We start from the raw sequence: 13,084 nt of genomic DNA on the forward strand, positions 1-13,084 counted from the left end.
ACTGAAAATGGGAGCCTTCTGAGTAAGAAAAGCATGGGTAGGTAGAAGAGTTCAAAAAGGAATTTTTAGATATCTGTCACTTCTATCATTTTAAAATAACCCCTGTAGTGAAGATAAAGATGAGAATTTGTCCATGGAAAACTATAAGCAAGTTATGTACAAAAGTAGACATGGAAAGGAAGAAGAAAGAAGATAATATTGAGCAGCTACTATTTGCCATGCATTTTATGTGTATTAATTTATTAAGGCTACACAACAGCCCTTACATATTAGTAACATTATTCCCATTTTACAGAGAAGAATAGTTGAGGCCCATGGAGGTTAAGTAATCAAGATCACACTATTAGTTAGTGGTAGAGTCAGGATGCAAAACAATGTCTCCCTTGAAAAACCTATGTTCTTTCTCCTCTATCCATTTGCCACTTGATTAGAATTAAGATAAGGAAAATGTTGATATGAGAAAAATCACCATTTGAAATCTCTGTAATTTGGTATACCATTCCAATTATATGTACATGATTATGTCTAATAAATTCAATAAAAGTGGGACATATAAATGTCTAAGAGAAATAATTGAAGAAAACACATATTCCATTTATTAGCTGTTAAACTATAAGATGCTTACTAATTCATCTCATTTCTCAATGTCTCCCCAAATTCAGTCTTGTAGAAGAAAGTATGAGTAACAGAACTGAAGAACAGACCTTCTACTTCAACAGAGTCTATCAGTAAATACATCATATAGTCAAATATAAAATCTTTCCTGTGTCCTGAAACCACAGTTCTTAACCGGACCTGGCCAATTCCCGCCAAGTTTTTTATTTCATTTTGTTTTGTCTTCCAACTTCATGGATCTAAGTTTTAAAAACATTGAGTGCATATGCCTTAGCACTTAGATAAAGACCCACATTAATTAATGGAAGATGTTGGTCATATTCATTCCACCAGTGGTGCCAGGGTCACCAGCTCTGACCCCACGTTAGCCAGGTGACTCAGCTCTAGTCACTGTACTGTCAGCACTCCTTACACAGAACTTTCTGGCAAGATCAAGCCTTTTTCACTAGAGTGTAGACACAAGTAGTTTAGACCAAACCTGCCATCAGCTCAAATGCAAATGATGGTGAGTTAATCATGCTGTCTTTATAAACAAAGAACAGCACATCAATTTCCATAATATCATTTTCCATTTCCAATATGAACATCTCAGTAGTCTTTAATCAAGTCATAATTTCTGAGTTCACTCCAGTCTCGTGGGTCTCAGAGCTGTGCTTCAGGGCAGAAGGGGAATGGCTGAGATGATTTGCTAGAGGACACGGGCGGCTACAGTAGCAAACACCACTCTGCGCACCCCTGGCTCCTCGATTCCCTCTCTTCCTACCTCCTCCTCTTCCCCAAAGATTGGGTTAGTGGCTTGGGTAACCTTCTGTTTCCCAATTTCCCTAACAATATTTTATCAGGAGCTTGATACTCATTTTACTAATTGCTAATTAACCAAGACCAATCCCTTAAGAATCCTTGACAATGTAAGTAAAAAAAAAGAAAAAGAAAAAACTATCTTACTTCCTCTTCTTGTATGAAGTGTGGGACAAACGCCTTACTTCAATGTTGAGCTGAAGGTTATACATAAGAAATGTATATAACTCAGATGTCATGCTAGCTTGAGAGTACTAAGGGAACAATTAAGAATCTCTATTAAGAGCCCATGGCCTACTGAAAATTTCAGAACCCCTCTCTGGCACACAGAAGTGCTAACAATAGCTGAATTAAAGGTTACATACGACCTAACCACCAGCTTTCAACAAATTATTGCAGAAACAAAGAACCACCAGTTAGGATATAAAACCTAAATAAGAAAAGCAGATATTCACTTAGTTTCATTTCTTTACCAAGTTGGTCAATGGATTTATTAAAATGTTACCATTCTATGGATTTTTCCAGAAAAAATTATTTATGTAGTACATTCAAAACATCTAATCAACAGTAAAGCTAATTTATTGGTAATATACTTGATTATCATCAGTTATTAAACAAAAATTAAATTAATCAAACCCTCCACTGGGCTTTAAACCGGTTCATTCAGGTTCAACCCCCTGCTGATATTTTGCATTTCTAACAACGTACCAGGTGATGTTAATGCTACTGGTTAGAGAGTAGGGACCAATTCTGAGAGCACCTAGTAGAGCAGCAGTTCTCAAAAATTATTATACATGAGAATCACCTGGGGATCAGACTGACTCAGACTCTAAATTTTAACAAGATCCCCAGGTGATTCTTATGTATAATAAATTCTGAGACCTGCTGCTGTACTAGTGGTTCTCAGAATTGTTCCCTACTCTTTAACCAGCATCATTAGCATCACCTGGTACTTTGTTAGAAATGCAAATTCTGAGCCTGGGTGTGATCTGGAACAAACTGGTTCAAAGCCCTGCCCCTCTATCATGGAAGAAACGTTTCTGGTCAAGGCACTAGGAATTGGAACAACAGAACCACATGGGATTTCATAATGCAATTTAGGATAGAAATCTGATTAATTTAGATTGCTCTAGGGCACGGAAGTGGGGAGAGAACCAACATGGTATACATTTATTTCACAAAAGATTCTATACTAGGCATTTTACATATATCATCTAAATATATTCCCATCTAAACAAAGCTATGGAATATATATGATTATTTCTTTCTATTATGATTTGTTGCCATGAGTCAGAATAGATTCAACGGCCAACTAAGAACATTATGATTTGTAGAGTGAACTTATGGAGCCCTTGTGGCACAGTGGTTAAGATCTACAGCTGCTAATCAAAAGGTTGGCAGTTTGAATCCACCAGCTGCTCCTTGGAAACCCTATACGGCAGTTCTACTCCGTCCTGTGGGGTCACATGGGTTGGAATCGATTTGACAGCAACAGGTTATGGTGAACTTAGTAACGTGATGAAATCTACTTTATCCAAATGATTTTGTTAATGAAGTTCAAGAAGTCCCCGTTATGCGATGGTCTCATCTGCAAGACAATCCCATGGCATGGAACCAAGGGGCAACGTGTTGACAAAATCCCAGAAGTATTTTATAAGGTTAGTATAAAACACAATGCTATGATAAATTTTTAAAGCTAAAGTGAGTAGCAAGCAAAATATGCCTATGAGTATTTTATATTTACATTACTCATATTAAGTGGTTTCTAATTTTAAAAAGCAGGAGTAACTGAATCTGGTCAATACTCGTAACATTCCTATTAGGAAGTAAAAAGGGCAGATGTCTAAATTCTCATTGTGCCAAAAATAAGGACACAGAAAACACAGTGTGTATGTTTTCCAAAAGAATGCCAGTTCTCCTTTTCCTACAACTCCTAAAATATTGAAATCAGATCAAATCAACACCTCTTAGTCTACCTACATAGTCTACCTACCAGTTTAAGACACAGAGAGGTGCTATAGTTAACTCGCAAATAACGTAAGACCTCTTGCTCTCAAGAAGGCTCCAACATAATTGAGCTCGTTAGCAACACTAACCCAGGTTTTTCTCATTTGTTTATTTGGAATGCACTGACAGGACTAGAACTATTGGCTCTCGTGACATTACAAGGAAGTGAACTTGTGAATCAGGTAAGTCAATTTATTACAATGGCCAAACCTTCTTGAAATACTTCAACAACGATGATGTGAGTTAGGTCAAATAGAAATCTTTCACAGGATCAAATATAATATCAAAGGCATTATTTTTTTTATATTAATGGCCTTTTATCTAACTGGTCCCTGAAATAAAGAGAGGATCCATTTCTATCATCGTGGAATCTAGCAAGCAAACACCATGACCTTGCATGCCAGGGAGAAGACATGCTGAACTCCAGCTCAGAATCATATTGAATCAGGTTCAATACAGGACATAAAATGAAATGAAAAGCCCAAACTAATTAGACTGTAATGAGCAGTTCATCTGCCTTATGTCGTTTTATCACGTGTAGAAGGTGCTGTATCCCTACAGTGAATGACTTCAAGCAAGTCATCAGCTTGTACTGTGTTCAAGAATGCTAATCAGAAGGAAAAGGGTCTTTTTATGACATGCTTGAAGAAAACAAGATTGATTGTAGCTTCTTGATCATAGCAGCACCAGTGGAATGGCTTTCTCTCTCTTAAACTTCACTTGCATTTCTGGAAAGCATGGAGTGTCCTAATGAGACAGCCAGAAATAAAGGAGTTCACTAGTATAAAATTGCTAAAGTTGAAATGCCATGTAACAAGTTGGGAGCTGATATTCTGGAATATTCAGAGTCTGGTCTGAAACTCAAATGTGAGCAACAGGTACCATTTTGAATTCCTCAGGTTTTGCCTCCCACATCTCACCTACCACATTACTGTTTGGTGAATTTCTAAATCAGAGGCCCAGGGGGAGTTTAGTTATAGCATTAAAGAGCTCATAGCAAAAACACACATACACACACAACCTACAACTACCATAGGTCCCAAAGTGATTTTCAGTGCACCATTGCCTGCAGGAACCAGACTAAACTAAATAAAGAGGAAAACAAACTAAAAAAAGAGTTTCATTTTGTGTGTTCAAGTCACTTGCTGGATTACTCTTGATCCATGATCTACCCTTTACCTGATTGGCTCTATATCAGTGGGAACTACATTTCCCAGGCTCTCCTGCCAATTAGATTTTGGTAGGTTTGGCCAATGGGAGACACTGGCAAAATCATGGGAGGAGGAAAAGGAGACAAATCAGAGTATTTTCCCCACTCTTTTTCTGCCTTGGTCTGCACCCCTGGCAATAGCTCTATCATTCTGTGATTTTGGCTCTCATTGGAGAGACCTCTCTCTCAGTGGTCATAACTCCAACAGGAGAGTTCCCACCGTGGTTCTAGTTCTTGATGGGTGTGGTCTTCATTCCTGAGGTATGAAAACACTACCTCTTCCCTGTATCCTTACAACCCTAAGGGTGGTAGTGGCTTTCTATTGTTTCTAATCTATAGGTTGCCTCACCGACACCTTTTCAATGCTTCTATCATCTATGTAACCAATTCCTTGTATTAAATTGCTTGTTTGAAATACCTAGCGTGGTTTCTATTTTACTGCCTGGACTATGACTGATACATTGTTCTTATTCAGAAATTTCTTTCTCAGGAATAGCATTCCCTTTGAAAATACCTTCCTTCATGAGACAGTCATCAAGGGAAGAATAAAGAAAAAAGAAAAGGACTACTAAAAAAAACAAACAAACAATTTTGCATGAAATTGTTTATATGACAGTTCTCCCACAATACAACTATTTATTTGTGAGCCTGTTGCAAGTTTCTTTTAAAATGGTGACAGTTAGGAGTCCTTGAACATTTCAATGTCTGCACATTTTTAACCTTCTGTAGATTTTCTCTAAATAAGTTGTTTACACTATATTTAACTGTCCCTTAATTTGCTGCTAAAATTGTTTTTAAATGTTTGTATTCAACATTATATATTTAATTTGATCCAACATATATTAAATATAATTAGCAATATCTTGGTGAAATAAAATAATTGTGGAATAAATTTCAAGGTCAACAGTAAACAGGGGGCTAAATTTCATGAATATATGAGTTGTAAAAATTATATATCCTGTTTAGGAAAAGAAAGGCATTACCTCCCCCCTGTTTTTTCCTAGCCCATTTCCTATTATAACAACTTGAACTAATCAGAGAAGACTTATTTGTGATTTAAAAGAAGAGGACTAAGTAAATATTTAGCCTATCCCTAATTATCCTTTCTAATACTGAATATTTACATTTCCACATAGTTGAAATTTTCTCTCAGTGATTTGGCAAGTATAAATTATCCTTGCCCTCAAAACTCAACATCAAATCAACAGTTGTGTTAAAAAGCTGCAGTTTTATTATTAACAACTAATACTTGTTTTAAACATGAATACCCTGGCTTGCTATTACTGTGGTTACCTTACATTTACATTAAATAATATTAATACAGGAGGCCCTTCATTGCTTGCTGATGCCAAAGTTATCATAGTCCCAAAAGCCTATTTTGAAATACTCTTACCAAAATTCATTTAATACAACAGAAGTACCCATCAGAGGGTCACTGTGGTTAATCGTCCATGGTTTCTAAGTAGTGAAGATACAGACACCTCATTTTTAGTATGGAGGGTTGGCCAACCAACCATGGCTTCCAGCAAACTGAATCATATGACTCCATCTTGATAATAAGCCTGATAAGCATCAGGATTAGTGTTTCCCAGCTAAATTTTGGTTCATCCCCTCTTCACTCCAGCATATTATGTATGTCCAAATAACATTTTGAATTTTAACCATGCCTTACAAAATCAACGTGAGATGACTGACCTGATCCACTGGATTTTTCCCTGGGCTAGAAAGATCCAAGACAGATTAAAACCCATCTTAGATAGAAAGAAGCCTCAGCCTCAAATAAGCTGAGGAATTTAACTAGTAGAGTAGTCTTGATGCCCTTCCTCTGAAAAAAAGGTGAGGTTGGAGACATGTATTTTTGTTGACCCTTACTTTCTTTTGTGCAAACTTCTCCTCCCTGGTGGTTCACTTACCCAATATCTGCATTCTTAAAGATTCTTTACGTTTCAGCTCTACTAAAACTTTTTAGAAAAAGAGGTGAAAACTCATGTTATACTATGATTTAAATGACAACTAAGCGGTATATATAAACTTTTTCAAGTTTATTTGCTTTGAAATGGAGGGCTTCGCATTAATCAAAAATAATAATGTGGCTTTTGTGAAATTTCAGCATCAACTAGCCAAGCCAACGTATATTTTGTGTCATTCCATAGCCTTTGAAATCACATCATATAGGAAGCCACCTCTGTCACCTATTTGTAAAGTCAACCTTGGTCTTTTCCTCTTGTACTGTCATTATCATTCAATCCTTCCTAACATTTTCCTTATTGTTGTGCATTTACTGAGTGCCAGTGGGATACTACATCTAAAGAAGCTGCTACAAGTTGGTAAGTAGTTCTTGAATACAAATTTCCAACCCAGAGCTGCCAGAAATTACGTTTATGATTCAATAAATGGGTTTTTTTGACTATTGCCCAAACTGTGCCCCAGCATGACCCAGGTGGACTAATCCTGCTAGGGGTACTATTTTTGGATGTTATAAATCTAAGCTTCTGGCTATTTCTAGTCATTAAACATCCCATGGAACTTTTCATAACACTAAGGGTTTTTAATCCCCAGCTTCTGGCCAAATTCCAACTGAAATAATTATGTTCTGCTTACTGTACCTAAAATTTCCTGTGGAAGAATGAGGGACTCTTTTATTGTATCATCTCCACAATTAAACTGTAATCTATAGCGTGTGCCGTGTAGTTTTTAATACGGGAGAATGGAAGTGTCCTATAATTCTATAAGTTGTATTCCCTATCAAACTCATTTTAGTCATCACATTTCTTAAGGGTCTTTGAAATAATTTGTATGCTAAAATGTAGTCAATAAGTGCCAAATGTTATGTCGTCTTAAATCACAGGGAGTAGAACCCGAGAGTTCACCAGAAGAGTCTCTCTTCTAACAACAGGAAAATGCAGCCTCTTTGCCTGAATTTCATTATTGCTTCCATGGTTGTTTGGGAATTTGGTTTCAACTCAGAAACACACAAAACGTTACAGGCAACTTGAATTCATTAGGTTCTTTTGATTATATGGGAAGTTAAGAAGAATGAAAGCGTGGTCTTCCAATACACCATACCCACATGAGTGAAGTTTCCAGTTTATAGTTATAAAGGGAAAAGAATACCAATTTTTCAAAGGTCTGGTCACCTAACACTCAAAAGATAAACAAGTGATCTCACTGAGGAGTTTCTAAAACCTAAAAGGCCTTTAAATGTGACAAGAGTAACAGCTGCTGTTGCCAGGGAAGGGATCTGGTGGGCATCTAGTCTCAAGGTCAAGGAATATTTGTAGAACCAGAAACATTGACAACAGAGGAAGGCAGGAGGGGAGGGCACTGGGATATAGACTACTAGCTGTCAGTCTGGGCTTCACAGATGAAAAGGACTCAACTGACCCAATAAAACAGCAATGAGAGGTGGGGAAGAGCCAGGTGGGTGGACTTTTGGTCTTGTTACCACTCAAGTGCCCTGACATCTCTTAGCCAATATGGACAGGTAACTGGTTCTTTTCAGCTGGGACATAGGAAATCTTTTTTGCAAAGCACCTAGACATTGAAATCACTTATTCTCTGATCAAGATTCCTGTTCAAATGGTTTCAGGAGGTCCATATGTCCAGTCAGCTGCTCCAGGTCAAACCTGTATTTGTACTGTCCCACAAGGATGGAGAGGTCAAACCATTAAAAGGGCACCTCCAGGACAAAATTGTGTCTCTTTGTATCCTTTTCTTAAACCCTCCCAATAAAGAACACAAAACTTGTAGATTCAACCTGAGTCCCTTTAACCACTCAGAGCCCACATTCTCTTGTTCTGTTTATAGGGACAATGGGCAACAGCAATTCTGGCGTGCCAAAATTCAGTTCATTTACAAATTTATTTTTCCCTTACTTAATTTTCTTCTATTCCTTTAAAAAACATCCTTACATAGCTGTGAATAGAACTCCAAATGGACTAGGTCTCCATAGAGTGAGCAGATTTCCTTCTGGTCAATAGGACAGTAAATACCATGCATCACCAAATTCAGATGAGTGGGACTTGATCTACATTAAGATAGCTTAGGAAAATAAACATATAAAGTGTTTTAAAAAAGTAGTATTTTTTTGTGTTTTATTGTACATTTAATTCTAAGAATTTGCAGCCTTTCTCAAGGAAATATAACAAACTGGAAACCTATGAAAATGTATTTGGTGAAAGCCTGAGAGTTACATTCTCATTTAAGTTCTTTCCACTTCTTTCCCCCTCTTCAAATTTTGAAGCACTGTCTTTAAAACTGTTACATACCCAGAAGGGTTGGCAGAATTGGGACTGGAATAAAATAGGATACGATTTGTAAAATCATCTTCATATATTTGAATAAGGTATGCATCCCCCCTCTCAAAACGGATTCCGTAAAATGGCTCTTAGAGCAGTTGTTAACACCGTAGTGTGAATATAATGCAATGTGCTATCTCTCTCAGTAATATTTGCATTTTGGATCTTATTTCTAATTGTAGAATGTAATAATCTGTTCCAGATAAAAGAATTTTAAGTTTAAGCCCAGAAATTATTTTTGAACTCTACTTGATCACCTTTTTTTTTGGTAGCTTGAAGGGAAGACTCAAGAAAGTTTTTCTTGAGAGAATATTCTCTCCCTGCCAATTTTGCTTTACAAAACTACATTGTTTTACATTATGTATGTTAATCAATGCGCTCTGAGACTGTAGGGAGCTGGAAGGACTTAGAGCTGGAAGGACTTTAAAGTTTGTCGAAGCCAATCCTCTCATTCCAGAGATTTTAAAATAATAAATCTACAGCTGTCTTTAAACTAATCTTTGATGCAAACAACTCACGGTTTCATCATGGTCTTTCCCCAGATGAGCCTCCATAAGTGACATGATCTGTAACTATCCCTCTTGTATAGGTTTCTATATCTGGGCACCTTCAAATGCACAAACCCATAGATACAGTCCTTGAGGCGATGCTGTGGGACCACCGGCCATGGATTGTGTGCTGTGAGTTGTTTTCTTCAATGATGGTGATGGATTTGCCCTAAGCAGTGCATGATGTCTAGTTTTGTCTTCTTATTGACAATATTAAATATGTGTGCAACAGGAGGCTGGGGTCATGGGTGAAAACTGTGGCCTATGAAAGAGAGAAATTAATAAGGCTACATGGGGAAAAGTCCCTGATCTGAACTTCCTTAGCAAAGTGCTCCAACCCAGGAGCTAACCAGCCACAGACACATAGAAATAAATACACATCAACTTTAAGAAGTCTCTTAACCATTATTGGCATACTTTTCAGAAAATGAATGCTAACACATTATCAAGTTTCCAAGCAATTATTCAAATCTTTAGAATGTACTAGGCTTCTCTCTTTCTCTGACTACAGATTTTGGTGAGTTGTTGACTGGTGATGTGAATGAACGACCTAAGGAGTGGGGTGGAATTGATTCTGATTATTAGTAACAGACCTCACATAGGCCCTGGCATGATCTACAAGGCTTAACACTCCAAAGCTAGAGATTACAAGTTACCCATGACATGATGGAATTTGCTTTTTAATGAGTGTATTTCATCTTAACTCATGTTGTCATGTGGAGCCATGATGTCACCTAAATGCAGTTAAACCATAAAAGGTGCCATGCTCTCCTACTAAAATATTATTAGCATTTTACTAGGCTCCTGTATCCTATAATAAGAGGCAAAGAGAGAATCCAGATCACTATATTTCTCCTTGTCTATGATGGAAAGGAATTTAGCCTACTTTCAAGAAAAGACTATAATTGTATGATTATGTAACAAAGACAATATTGTTCAGGATTTAGAATGAGGAAACTCAGAAAATAAAATCCAAACAATTTATAAGTGTCTGGATCTTAAAGAGCTTAAAATCTATCTGTAAATCACATGTGTTAGATAAGAATGTATCTTGATAGGGGTACATGTAAGATCATCTCTTTCTCTTACTGAGGAACACTAATGTCCCCACTTTGTCATTGTTGTCATTATGATTGTCATCATCATGGGGAACAATATTAAGTGAGCACGTGTTATTCCAATTTAGTTTCCAGTTATTCTGGTTTAGTTTGCAACTCTTCCATGATGTCCTCTGTGATGAAGTCACACAAGAAAGGCAGCACCATAAAATGTATTACTGGATGATACTGATTTGAACTGTTGTCTAATCACTTATTATGAATAAATTATCTCAACTAAATAATAAGCTCACTACAGAACAGAGAACATGCCTCATATATATTTAATATTTCCAAAGTGAAGGCCAAGATTTCCCAAAGCGTGATAAACCAACAACTGGTTGTATATAAAATCACTTCACTGAACACGACTGAACACGCTGTGATTTTAATAATTATGGATTAGCTTTAATGTGTGTTGGAAGATATAGCTAGCACATCAGGCTCGAAATTTCACAGATGTTATAGCTTAGGATGAGACTATATACATTAAAACAGGTGAGTCAGGAGGCAGGGCCAAGATCGCATAGTAGTCAGACGATTCCAGTGGCCCCTCTTAGAACAAAGACCCCAAAAAACAAGTGAATCAATTATACATGGCAATCTAGAGGCCCTGAACATCTAAGGCAAAGTGGAGGAACCAGACTGAGTGGCAGGGGGAGGGAGAGAGAGTTTGGAAGCAGCGAAGAGTTGCCAGACCTGAGGCGCGAGAGCCTGAGCCCTTCAAGCCTGAGCAGCTCATGGGTGAGCAGTGAGGCAGCCAAGCAGAAGTGCTCGGGAGGCACGTTTTCCACACCGGGAGAGACTCAGTGCCAGAGAGTCTACTCAGCCACCCAGAACCAGTGAGAAGCAGCCCGAAATTGGCGAAAGATAAGTACTTGCATACGGCCTACGGTGCGAATCAAAAACACTCCCCTTAGGGAAAAACCTCTCTCCCATTTACCTCTCAGCTCCCTGCTCTGCACTGGGTCCCGGACTGGCTTCAGCAATCGCCAAGTCCCCTGGGCCGGAAGTAGGATCCATCGCGAGCCATTCTCCCGGCCTTGGAGAGTGAACAAATTAACAAACGGGAAAAAATAAATTGCCGGCTCCCCTAAGCCAGGAACCCAGGGTAGGCACAGCTCCTTTGCCTAGGCACAAGCATAAGGGATCCATGGACTTTGAGTGTGTTTCACCCTGCAGAGACTTGTGTGGGCCCATTTCAACAACATAGCCTCTCAGTACCGCAGTACAACAGGGTATATACCTGAAGTCTAACTTCAACTGTTTCAGCTGTGAAGTGGCAGGTTCATGACATTTTACACTGCTCTGCCCATTAAGCAGGGTCTTCACCTAACCACATCCGGGGCCTGAGGACTGGTGGCTCCACCCACACTATCTAGCCACCTGCAAGAGGGGCCCAAGAATAAGAGGTACCCTCCGTCCTTACAGCCAACGGCATTGGATGCTCATAGTCCGACTGCAAAACCCACCCACCTACGCACTCAAGGGAATAGGGACACACCTTCTTCCTGGACACTCAGGGCAGCTGTCAGCCCCCTGCCTTGCTCAGAGTGTGCCCCCTGCTGCAGCCAGATGCCTGTGCCTATGCCAGTCACCCATGCCTATCTAGGACTGTAGGTGAGAGCATACACCACACATTTGGTGGCTATCTACGTGGGCACCTGAGCTGAATCCATAAGCAGGAGTGGGCAGACTCCTGAGCTCACATACCTAGTAACAGATCTAACCACCTGGTGACAGGACATTAGAGCTTCAAAGGTGCCAATAATCAAACTAGCTCACACGAGCAGCCTATTTGGGCATATTAAAACAAAACAAGAAGCTAGGACACAGTAAGCAAACATAAAATAAATAAATACGATAACTTACTGATGGCTCAGAGACAAAAGTCAATATCAAATCACATAAGGGGCAATCCGTGATGGCTTCAGAAAGCTCCCAAAATAAAGAATCTAGAAATTTTCCAGAGGAGGAAAATTTCTTGGAATTACTGGAGGCAGAATACAAAAGATTAATATACAGAACTCTTCAAGAAATTTGGAAGGAAATTAAGCAAAATGCAGAACACTCAATAGAGGAAGTTAAAAAGATTAGAGAAGAGCATAATGACAAATTTAACAGGCTGCAAGAATACATGGAGAGACAGCAATCAGAAATCCAGAAGATTAAAAATACAATTTCAGAATGAGACAACTCAACAGAAATGCATAAGACCAGAATTGAGGCAATGGAATTCAGAATTAGTGAGATTGAAGATAAAGCACATGACACCAAATTATGTGAGGAAAAATCCAATAAAAGGATTTTAAAAAAATGAAGAAACCCTAAGAATTATGTGGGACTGTATCAAGAGGAATAACCTACAAGTTATCGGAGTACCAGACCAGGGGGGATAACAGAAAATACAGAGAGAATTGCTGAAGGTTTATTGGCAGAAAACTTCCCTGATATCGTGAAAGATGATAAGATATTTACCCAAGATGCTCATTGAACCCTACCAAAGGTAGA

Source organism: Trichechus manatus, unplaced genomic scaffold, assembly GCF_000243295.1.
Source record: "Trichechus manatus latirostris isolate Lorelei unplaced genomic scaffold, TriManLat1.0 scaffold00033, whole genome shotgun sequence".
In the NCBI taxonomy this organism is placed as follows: domain Eukaryota; kingdom Metazoa; phylum Chordata; class Mammalia; order Sirenia; family Trichechidae; genus Trichechus; species Trichechus manatus.